We start from the raw sequence: 12,558 nt of genomic DNA on the forward strand, positions 1-12,558 counted from the left end.
TTTCTTTTTACTTCAACCATTTTTAAGCACTTGGTTCAGTGTTATGCAACAATCACCACCATCCATCTCGAGCATGCCATTTTCTTTTAAACATCAAATTTCAAAACTATAACCCAAAAGAATTGTTCCTACTCCCGGTACAAGACTGGGAGTTACTGGATCTAGGAGGCTTGGTGGAGGGCCGGGACTGGTTGGGGCTGGTTGGACTCTGGGCCCTGCTGGCAGAAACCTGTCTTGGGCAAAGGGAAGAGACATGTGGGCAGACCCAGCCAAGTCTCTCTACCTAGCAGATGGATAAAATGTGTTACGTCCCAAGGACACAGCAAACCGTAATGGGAGAATAGATGGTGGAGCCAGTGGCAAAAATCTCTAGGGAGATGAAGATGTGTGCGGTACAATAGGATCAGGAAGTTCTGAAGGTAGCTTCAGCAACTCGGTACCCAGGAGTCCCACTGTCATGCTTTGTGGAGCTGCGGGACACGGGGATCTTTCAATAGGTGGTGTTTCTTATTTTCCTGCTTCACCCTTTTGACTCCCATTTCTTCCTATGTTTACTAGGGAGGGAATAAACTCCTTTTCCACCAGTCGTGATTCTATATCTCACCATATTCAAAGTATTTTGGGTTTTTTTGTTTTTCTTTTTGTTTTTTAATGTTTATTTTTATCTTTGAGAGAGAGAGAGAGAGAGACAAAGTGCGAGTGGGGGAGGAGCAGAGGAAGAGGGAGACACAGAATCCAAAGGAGGCTCCAGGCTCTGAACTGTCAGCACAGAGCCTGACATGGGATTAAAATTCATGAACCACAAGATCATGATCTGAGCCAAGGTCAGATGCTTAACTGACTGAGCCACCCGGGTACCCCCCAAAGCATTTTGAAAACAGAGCATTTGGGATTGGAAGAACTGGTACCTCAATTCCTCAGAGGCAGACAGAACTCTCCTTTCTTCTTTCTCTCCCCTGTTCCATTAAACTCATCTTTTTGCTCCTGTTATTATACACTAGTGTCTCAACGTTGCTGTTGTTGCTCGATTCCTGGAAAAGAGACAGGAGTTTTGGTGAGGGCTTGGCCAAAAAGGGGTGTGAAAGGGTGGGGTAGTGTTTGTTTCCCACCTTTTCCATGAAGCTCTTTTTCATGAAAGGAGATAACACTTTTATAAGTGTGAGGCCACAGGCATAGGAGCCCAGTGATCAAATGGGGCCCAGAACTACGAAGAAAGCTATTCTGTCTGCTTTTGCACAGGATCTAGCATTGCTGTGATATCCCAAACATGGAACATTTCGTGGCTTTGTCATGAGTGTTGCCGTCCCCATCATGGGCAGTGGCAGAAGCACTCTTTCAAAATGGCTTCGTGGTCAGCAGGTGTGGACACTTTGGAGCCAAATGCAGAGAAGAGTGGAGTGGGTATTACGAAGAAACAATATCTGACAGCCTGACCTGTGGGCACAAGTAAGGCATCCCCTAGGGATTTCCACAAATACCCTATGGACACTCCAAGGAAGGGCTAGAAACCTACTGTCACAAGGGTGGGGGCTTTGAGCTAACTGACATTTGAGTTACGTTGTATTACCCCAAAAAACTATATTACTTATTCCTCAATTTCCTCCGCCAGATGGAAAATATAGTAGTTATTGTCTAAAATATAAAATGTAACTATTCTGGGGTGCCTGGGTGGCTCAGTTGGTTAAGCATCCAACTTCGGCTCAGGTCATGATCTCCAGGTCTGTGGGTTGGTTGGAGCCCGCATCAGACTCTGTGCTGACAGCTTGGAGCCTGGAGCCTCCTTTGGATTCTGTGTCTCCCTCTCTCTCTCTGCCCCTCCCCGGCTCACGCTCTGTCTCTCTCTGTCTCAAAAATAAATAAACATTGAAAAAAAATTTTTTTTAATGTACTATTCTATGGGACAATAATATCCCAACAAAGGTGCAGAGATACTTCCAAGTAGAAGTATCTTGTAAAGACTTCCAAGCCAAAGATACAGGACACTGTGTAATCTTTTTTTTTTTTTTAATGTTTATTTATTTTTGAGAGAGACAGAGACAGAGCATGGGCAGGGGAGGGGCAGAGAGAGGGGGAGACCCAGAATCCAAAGCAGGCTCCAGGCTCTCAGCTGCGAGCAGAGTCCGACACGGGGCTCGAACTCACAGAGTGCGAGATCATGACCTGAGCTGAAGTCAGACAGTCAACCGGCTGAGCCACCCAGGTGCCCCAAGACACTGTGTCATCTTAAAGTGGCACAGATGCTGCAAAAGTTCAATTCAGTGCAGGACCCACAGAAGTGAATTCATTCAACTGAGAAACATATTCAGAGATTCAATTACGAGTCAGGCTGTGGGGGTAAAATGATAAAGCAGTCTATTCTCTCAACTCAGAACACATATATGAGGTTGATCTGTGTCAGACATGAGCAGGGCCAGGAGAGCGAGGCCTGGAGAAAACACAGGTGTTCAAGGACTGTGCACGGGAGTGCCCCCAGAACTGCAAAAGTAACTGGAGAAGAGTGTCCTTCACATCCTGCCTCCAGCTACCCTCTGCCCTTCATCTTCCCAGTGGGGGCACGTGGGCCATCGGGATATCTTCCATGCATGGGGAGGGAACAAGGCAGGGACCCAGGCTGTGTCAGGGCTCCTCTCTACTTAAAGATGGCATCTTTTCTTGACTGTGGCCACTTCATTCTGCCAGGACCACTGTGCCAGGAACAGGCTTCTTTCAGAGTCCTGGTTGAGAAGGATTACGCAAATTATTTCACTTCAGGGTTCCCAAATCTCCCCAAGGAAATCTCCACTCGCCCTCCCTTGGCCTCCGCCCCTCCCCCACTTGGGTTCAGTCCATACTCCGGTCTCAGCTCCCAGGGGTTCCTCTGCCTCTCTCACCAGGTCATACCCCACAGCCCAGAATGGGTTTCTGTTTTGTTTTGCTTTGCTTTTTCTCGTTGCCCTCTGGTATGACAGGAAACCACCATACATCAGAGTATAACAGTCATCCTCCTTACTCTATGGTTATCTCTATCAACTATGCTCTAGTTCTCTATTTTGTTTCCTTGGAACCCACAAATCCTCTCTTCTCTCAACAAAGCCTGCTCTTTCAGATGAAAATCTTGGCTCTCATGTCTATTTTCCCTGAAATGAGCTTCAAGAGCCTATTTTGGAGAAGCTCAACACTGACTCCTTTGTTATGGCTGGTTACTACCGCCTTCCCCCTGAAACAAGGGATGCCCCGGCTTCAGTGTGTGGCAGCAGGAATTACAGGGAAGGAAAAATACATCCAATAATATTTTTAAATATTGTTCTGTTATAGAAGACCATTTGGCAGCAGCTGAGGTTAGACACCCTGAATGTGTAGTATTGCTAATCTCACAGCCGTATGCGTTCCTCTAGCGACATTCAAAAGACTGACTTTAAGCAGACAGGTGGACAGACTTAGGCTGCGTTGTGGAGAGACAAGTTCTTTGAAAAGACAAGGGACAAACAGTTGACACTATTGACAAGACAGCGATCACTGGATAACGGGAAAAGTGAAGTCAGAAAGGGGCTGGAGGAGACGTAAGGGTCAAGGGGCTGGAAGCTTAGGTAAATTTGGAGATAACTTGATTGTAGTTGAGTAGGAGTGAGTGACATACTTGTATTTATCATTTTAGAGATGACACAGTTTATGGAAGTTCAGCTCCAATAGGGACATGCCCAAGTGTACAGAAAAACATTTTGCTGCTCTCCAAACTAGGTTACAAATACTAGAAGTCACCTAAAACCTAGTGCCTTATTCCTCTTGCATTCCTGTTAGAACTCCTCTGTAAACGACCCTGGCTGATCGCTGCCAGCCCGAAAAGGCTATACCTCAGGTTCCATGTCCCCGGCCTTCTGACAGCTCCCCACCAGAACTCCTTGTCCTCACCGCAAGAAGGGATCTTGAAAACAAAGCTGGGGGGCGGAGCCTGGGTGGCTCAGTCAGTTAAGCGTGACTTCCACTCAGGTCATGATCTCCTGGTTCATGAGTTCGAGCCCCAGCGTGGAGCTCTGGGCTGACAGCTTGGAGCCTGGAGCCTGCTTCGGATTCTGTGTCTCCCTCTTTCTCGCTGCTCTTCCCCTGCTTGTGCTCTCTCTCTCAGAAAAAAATAAATAAGTAAACATTAAAAATAATTAAATAATTTTTTATTTAAAAAATAATTTTTTAATTAAAAAATAATTAAAACCCAGTCAGGAGAAGAATAAAATGTTGGCAACATTGCATCAGCCCTTGCGTGTCCTACATACCACATCCTCGCTGCCTACCTTATGGAAGACAGCTGGAAGATACAAGTAATAATATATATAAAGCATTTTATATTTTGCGAAATTGCTTTATTCAACTATTTTATCAACCCCCATGTCATTACCGTACCTATTTTACAGGTGAGGAAAATAGAGGCTCGGTGAAGTCAAGTCCACATTCACCAAGCTAGTCTATCCTCTTTATCCCTCACACCTGACCCAGGTACCATCTCCTCTGCCTCGGCTCCCCATCTATGTGCCCTCTTGACCTGCACATACTCTGTCCTCACCTCTTTCTGTTGGACGTATGACACTCCATCGTGATATATTAACTCACTTGCGCGTGCATCACACCAAGCCATCACAGAAGGCCCAGCACCTGGCGCAGAGCATGGCTCCCGACAAGCCCTCCTAAGCATTTCTTCAGTGAAGAAATGGATAACTCTGGAAAGAACAGGGAAGGTAAAGAGCATCTATGAAGAACCAGTGCTTTCCTTGGCCCATTTGCTGACACCCCTCAAGCTGTTAGGGTTTTCCAGTCTGCATGCTCACAAATTGTTTTGTGAAAAGGGAAGGCCTGAGGGCTTGGGTCGACCAGCCCAGATACCCTACAGGTAGGACTCCAGGGAGGCTGGCATTTAGGAAATGGAAGTTTCATAGGCAGATAATCTCTCCTGGACCTCTGGGTTTGAGAAAGAAAAGGGCAGGAAGGAGAACAGAATTTTTACAGCCTTGTATATAAAGATCTCCTTGTAAAACCAAACTTCAAAGGGAGAGAGAATATCACTCCTTTGCAAGGAGCCTCATTAATTATCGCAGCATCTCTGCAAGGGAAGCACATTGGAAGGAATATTTCTCAAATGAGGAAACTGAGTGTGAAATAGCTTGATTACCGGTAAGCCAGAAAAATAAAACCCCATGTATTTCCAGACTCCTCTTCTACAGGGCCCGCGACCTCCACCAGGCCATTTAACCACTTATTAAAGAAACATTCATGGAGACCCTGCCTTCTGCCCAGCACCATGTCAGGACCCAGCCAATACGTCCTTAAACTAGAGGATTTCGTATTTCACCTGATCACCAGTAATGTTTGCAAATAGTCGAAAGAGGCAAACAAATACCTGTGACGCAATGTGCTAAGCGTGAGGACAGAAGTATGAACAAAAAGCAAAGACATCACAGGGAGGAGAGTGATTACTTTTGCCCGGGATGATTAAAAAATACTTCAACTGAAATCTTTAGTTCATCACAAGATTTTGAGAGCTGGCATTAGCAAAGTTCTGGATTAATACTTGCAATGAGGCGGTAAAGTGAGGACAAGCCCCCCTCCACAGTACTATGTTTGCATCATCTTACAGAAATAGTTATCCACACCCCCACCCTACCAGCTAGGGAAAGGAACTATGGAGAGTGTCCGTAATCCCTAATATTTATTCAGCACTCGCCATTTACTTTGCCAGTGTTGTTACACGAATCATCGCATTCATTTCTCACAACAAAATCTACAAGTCAACAATACTTATATGCCCATTTTACAGATGAAGGTGTTTAGAGGAATAAAGTAACTTGCCCAAGAGTTCACACAGACAGAATACGGTGTTATTTTGAGAGCAATCCATGATTGAATTAATGAGGGTATTAGTCATTTTGGTCACATTTATGTTGAGTTATACATTAGCTTTCATTTTGTGGCTCAGAATTAACAATGTTCATTTAATTAAATAAAATTACCATTGACCTTTCCTGTAAATTTTTCCCTTCTCTCTCAGCAACCCCTAAACTTCCCCTCTCCCCATACTCTCTGAATATAAATGTAGATAAAAATAACTTTCTGCATGCCATGTTATGGGCTCCGTAGTCGAGACGATGGACGATGGTCCCACAAGTTCAGAATACCTCTCATCCAAGCATTAATGGTGATTTATACTTAAAGAGGCAGCATTTCTTTTAAAGCTTCAGCTCAAAATATCCTTGACTGGGTGTGTTAAACCAAAGCACTTAATTAGAGATGACTTAGAGTAATACCTTTCTTTGTCACTTAATATCCTCTAACCACGAAAATCCAGAGGTTTTTACCTGTACCACAGAAACCTCACTTCCAAGGGCAGGATAATCACTCTGTAGGCTTTAGCCTTCTGAACTCAGACAATGGAAACTTCAGGACTCATCCCCACTTTTCTCATAATGAGAAATTCTTGATTACCTCACTCTTCCAGGAGAATAAAGTAGAGTCCGCACAACAGATATTCACTTAAAGAAAAATGACTTGCCATTGAATTAGTTATTCTGGATAGCCACCAGCAAGGATGATACTTAACTGTTCAACTTTTAGCCTCAAACTGCCTGAGTTTGTATCCCATTGCCTCTACTTAGTAAGAATGTGACATTGGGAGGGTTATTTCAACTTGCTGAGTCTGACTTGCCTCATTAGTAATATATAGATGATAACTGGTAGAGACTGCAAGTTGCCCAGGGACCCAGTGGGTTTAGTTTAGTTAGGATTTCAAAGAAGGCTGAACATCTGTAAATAAAATACTATTGTCAGTGCTGAAATCCTTTCTCCTCTTTTCCCACAGTAGTAGAATAATAGCTGAGAACATGACTACCAGCTTGACTGTATTTCCTTGTTTCCCCTGTAACCAGGTGTGGCCATAACTAAGTTATCTTAATGGAATATGAATGGAAATTAGGTGGGTCACTTCTAGGTCAGGACACAGGGATACTGAAGGAACACTCCTCCATTCATTCCTTCCCCTTCCTCCTGCTAGAAATGCTAACAGCTGCAACAATCATGAGGAGCCACCCCACTATCCTGGGACCTTAGATGACTATACGGAACATAAGTATATATTTACGGGATATATGAGAGAGACTTCTATCCTGTTAGAGTCATTACGTTTTGGGGTATTTGTAGAATAACAGTACCTAAATCGTAAAACAGTTATAGGATTGGAAAAGATAATGCATGTGCCTTTAGCATTACTGAGCATCAGCTACTAATGTGAGAAGACAGTATAGTGGTTAAAAATGGAAGTTTTTCCCCCAGAGTGTGTATTCAAGTTCTGGCTGTATTTCTTTAAAACCTCTTTAAACTGAGAGATGTTTGGGGTGGCCGGGTGGCTCAGTCAGTTAAGCGTCCAACTTCGGCTCAGGTCATGGTCTCGCAGCTCATGAGCTTGAGCCCCGCATTGAGCTCTGTGCTAACAGCTCAGAACCTGAAGCCTGCTTCAGATTCTGTGTCTCCCTTTCTCTCTGCTCCTCCCCCACTCATGCGCTCTCTCTCTCTCTCTCTCTCTCTCTCTGTCTCTCAAAAATAAATATTTAAAAATGTTTAAAAAAAAACACATTTAAACTGAGAGATGTTTTATAGTGGGGAGAGAAAGAAATGAGAAGTCTCCTTCCTATTCAGGATCTGCCTGAGAAAACTGGAGGGCAAAGCTAGGAATTCTCTGCGCTATCACTATGAGGCTGGTTCCTTTCTTGCAGGGAAAGAAAGCTATCGCAGAGTGCTAAGTCCAGTGACTCAGAGCCCTCATTTGACCCAGAAAACCTCCAGCCAGATTATAGAAGGCACAAGGTCAAATAGATAAGAATCTAAAAGCCAAACAGAAGTCTTTAATTAATGCCAGCAATCTGCCCTTTACAGCTTCAGTTTGGTCACTAGTTGACAGTCAAATTAACTATAGTTCATTTCCTAGTACAGTCAACTTACAATTAGGCATAATAATGAAGGGAAGTAATGGCACTCATGGTTTAAAATAGCGAGTACTGAGAAAATAATTTTATTTGGCTTTGGCACTGTGTGCACGTAGCATCTACACGTATACCCACCATTTTGTCATCTACACGGAGACTTGCCCCCTCCCCAAAGAACTGAGAGCAAATGGTCCATATCTCTTTTTTGTTGCTGATCTTCTATTCCTATGATAACTTGACACAGAACTAAAATAAAATCATTTGCTTCCTTGCCAGCGTTAATTTGACAAAATAATTTCTGGACTGGTATTTTATTTGCAGTTCAACCATCTTTTAAATCTTAACCAAGCCAGCAGGTTTCTGTAAAATGTTATCCCCTACAGCACCATAACAAGCTCTGCAGTGACTGTGGGTAAAAATAGTGTCCAGGATGCCGTGTTGTCCATCTACTCCTGTCTACCCCATTGGCCTCTGTATTTGTGCCCTATTGTAAAGGGAGCTTAGTCTAGAGACCTGAAATTCTTTAATGAACCCCTTTCAGTTTGGCTGTTGTATTTTTAGGAGCTTCATTTTAGTGGGGCTCTGCAGGAAGAAGAGTATTTAAAGACTCCAGGAGACTATTTGTTTCCTAACCTTTTGACCCATGTTGAGTGTCTGGTTTTCTCCAGACACATTCTATTATCAACAATGGCTATACCAGGACCATGGTACAGAGGGGTTAATTAGACCTGGGAAGGGAAAAGAAAAAAAGAATAACTTGCACTCCATAGCTACTGATAAGAAAGGAGCAATATCACCTCCTAAATCAGTTCCTGGAAACTCAAAGAAAGTTGGCTAGTAAATGTTATTTAGTATATTCCCTTCCATTTACATGCCATTGCAAAGCCTTATGTTCTGATAGTGTTAAAAGCAAGCTGGTGATATCTAGTGAGGATGAAGATGTACATCTCCAAGGACCTAGTAATTCTACTCCTAAATATACTCCACAGAGGAGCACTCACATATACACACAAGAACACGTACAGAGGTATGTTCATTGCAGAATCATTTAAGAAGGGAAAACTGGAAGTAGCCTACAGGTCTACCAACAAGAGAATGAAAACAAAAACAAAAAAACAAAACCTCATGCAATGGAAGGCTGTACTGGAGTAAAAATCTATCCATTTTGATTTATAGAAATATATAAGCATGATAAATATTAAAACATAATCTTGAATGAAAAAGTCAGTGGTAGACTTATGTGTTCAATATACCATTTATATAAAAACCAAGATGTACAAAACTAAGTATTGCTTAGGAATATTATAGCATTTTTATAGCTATACATAAGTTTTGAAATGTGTCTGGAAATAATTAAAGCTCAAATTCAGAATAGTGCTTATTGTGGAGCAGAGATGGGAAGGCAGGAAGAAGAATGGGCTCAAGGAGGGCACTGGGTAACTCAAGCAAATCTTTCATGTCTCACTTCTTTTTTTTTTTTTTAATTTTTTTTTCAACATTTATTTATTTTTGGGACAGAGAGACAGAGCATGAATGGGGGAGGGGCAGAGAGAGAGGGAGACACAGAATCGGAAACAGGCTCCAGGCTCCGAGCCATCAGCCCAGAGCCTGACGCGGGGCTCGAACTCACGGACCGCGAGATCGTGACCTGGCTGAAGTCGGACGCTTAACCAACTGCGCCACCCAGGCGCCCCTTTCATGTCTCACTTCTTACAAAACCATCTGGGTAACTAATATTAAATTATTAATTTGAAATTTAATTTTAAGTTTAAATTAATTAAATTAATATATTAATTTAAATTTAAGAGAATATTAGTATGTGTCAAGCTCCGTGCAACATCCATGAGTGTTGATGGATGGCTGTGACTGGATGTCATTGCATCATTAATGTTTACAACAGAGAATGTTGGTCATTACTTTTCCAGACAGCAATTGCTACGAATAAGCCAGCATGCGGTGGAGATAAAGTTGCAAACCATCCTCAACTGCCATGGATCTCTAAGGAGCAGCTGACAACATTATGTATTAAACATTTATTATGGGTTAAATTGAGTGCTTAACATGCTTAACCATCCCCTGCACTGCTTGTAACAACTCTAGGGAGAAGATACTCTGGCTATTCCCATTTTATAGGTGAGAAAACCAAATCATAGAGAGTAATCTGGCCAAGGTCGCATGGTGAGTGGAGAAGCCAAGAATCAAACAAGCCCTCTTGGGCTATCACCACCACTCTATACCTCCTCCTCATAATTGGTATCTATTGTCTTTACAAAGAGCTATTTTCCAGAATTGTCAGGTTCAAAGTCCCATGAAGTCGCCAGTAGAGGAGGTGTGCGAATAGCTGTGTACCAAGAGCCCTCTGATACTAGATAAGGCTCTGTGTGGAACCATCTCTCTGGCACCCCTGCCTCACCCAGATCCCACTGCATGCTCAGGACAACGCCGTGGTGAATTTGAAAGCTGTCCCATCAACAAGACCTTGACTTGAGAGGTAGGGTGGCTGGGGCCTCTCCTCAGGACAGCCCTGGAAGCAGCAACGTTCATTCACAGTGTAGATGTATTCAGCAGCAGGCCTGAAACAGAGACGTCGTAAATCCCATCAAAATCTCCCCCATTATGTGACACACTTTGTTAGAACAGAATAAGGGGTTCGGCTCTGTTGGACCAAATCAAGTTGGTCTATGTGGAGTATCACATTTTAGATTCAAATCCCTGTTAAACCCTCTGCTTAGGCTCGTGGTTAACAATATTTTTATATCTGTCTGCAGAGATGACAGGCAGCCCGGCTCTCGAGCAGGCCCAGCGGCCTCTGCGTGGCTGCTTTTAGAGGCAGGCTCCATAGATGAAAGGCAGAAATCCCACCACCCCAGTGTCTCCTGATTAGCCCGGAGAAAAGCTGAATGACAAACATGTTTCCAATCTGCCTGGCCCATGCAGGGAAATGGGGCAATCTGGACTGAAAAGGGATTTAGACTTTTGTTGTGTGCAAGGGAGGGGGGACGGAGAAAAAAGCTGATTGAAATCCATCCACAATGCTTTCCCACTTGGTGATCTCTCAGATAAGAAACAGGCTGGCTGTGGTTCAGACCCCTACCATGCCCGTGCATCTTCCCTCTGCCCGCCTAGCCGCTAGGTAATCTTGGCCCTCTCAGACAAAGTCAAATACTGTAGAGACTATTGCAATGGGTGGTTTCAGAGCACGTGCTCTTTTGGCCAGAGTGTTATGTTTGTTGATTAGTAAAATTGGCCTACAGTAAAATTCTCTATAGAACACCTATGTTAAAATAGCATCAGTAACAGTGTTGATAGGTCACCTAGTCAGCTGTTCAGTTACTTACACTAATCATATTACCCTACACTAGTTTCTTAGTCATCTAAAATGCTACACAAAACGATGGCAAAGCTCAGGTGGTAAATGCTAAGTGTTAAATATGTGACTTATTTATTGGACACACTGAATAAGACAGAATACCTTCATTTCTCTCTTCCCAATGGAGAGAAGAGCCCCACAGATATTGAAAGTATACATACTTGATGCAGGGCTTCTCTTAACTACGTTAGTCGATGCATCATTCATCACTTTCTATTACATAATTATATGTGCAGGTGGGCAGGGTTTGGGTGCTAAATATTTTTGAAAAATCCACCAACCACGCAGATGGAAATACTATCTTCTAAGAGCATACATTCTGGCTTCAAGAAAATAATCTTTTTCCTTTTACAGTGCATACACTTGGGCATTGCTAGCATTATGCTGATGGAGTGAAGGGCAGGGTTCAGGGAAATCTGTCCCCTCCAAGCGTCCCTTCGCCAGGGCGTGGGTATGAGAAGAGCACCTATAATATAAGATGGCTGCCTTCTACCTCTCCTGGCCGCCTCGGGAAGTCCAGGAAGTATCGCTCTGTTGGCATCAGTACAGTGCTTCTTCAAACACAATTATCAAGACAGTCCTCAGTGACCTCTTATTGCTGCTGTATTTGGGAAACTGCATTCAGATGCAGATTGACCTAAATCCTATCAACCCATTCAACCATGTGTGTGAGTGTGCGTGTATGCGTGCGTGCCCGCGCACGTTTGTGAACACACATCACACATGTATTTGCACTTCTATAAATTCCCCCTAGAGCATTTAAACTACCCCAATCTAAAATTTCCAAATGAGGAGAAATGCTTATTTTCCCAGGCAACTGTGTCCATTGCTCCTGTGCTCTTCTTATAAATATTTCATCACAAATATTTAACACGATTCTTTCCCCAATCGGATCAGCTTTGAAATGCTCCTCAAAGTGAATTCTCCCCTAACAATAGCTTGATGCAAAAGCTTTTTTTTTCTTCTCTTAAGCACAGGGTCTGCTGCCATAGCAGCACGAATAGTTCTTATTTAATGGAAAAGAAAAGATACTTTACATTGATTCAGTAGTCCACAAAGGTGGGGGCGGCGGGAGGCGCGGCACATGCGCACCTTACGCATCCAGTGTGGAGGCCCAGCCTACCTTGACCTCCCCTCCCCCAGCACGCCTGCGATTATTACCCAGCCTACATTAGAACTGTAATGGGAAGTGACAAGTTTATGTAAATGATCCACACACGGATTTTGCTCTTGTAAAACAGAGCAGTT

General features: G+C 43.4%; 1 long non-coding RNA gene across 1 annotated transcript; it reads right to left on the minus strand.

Moving 5' to 3' along the window:
* Positions 1-982: 982 nt before the first annotated feature.
* LOC123384990 lies at positions 983-12,311 on the minus strand. The gene is made up of 3 exons (XR_006596880.1): positions 10,354-12,311; positions 4,535-4,688; positions 983-1,031 (listed from the first exon to the last, which is right to left on the minus strand). It is a non-coding gene; the product is annotated as an uncharacterized LOC123384990 (long non-coding RNA).
* Between the last annotated feature and the right edge of the window lie 247 nt (positions 12,312-12,558).

This window comes from Felis catus, chromosome B1, assembly GCF_018350175.1.
Source record: "Felis catus isolate Fca126 chromosome B1, F.catus_Fca126_mat1.0, whole genome shotgun sequence".
Taxonomy (NCBI): Eukaryota; Metazoa; Chordata; class Mammalia; order Carnivora; family Felidae; genus Felis; species Felis catus.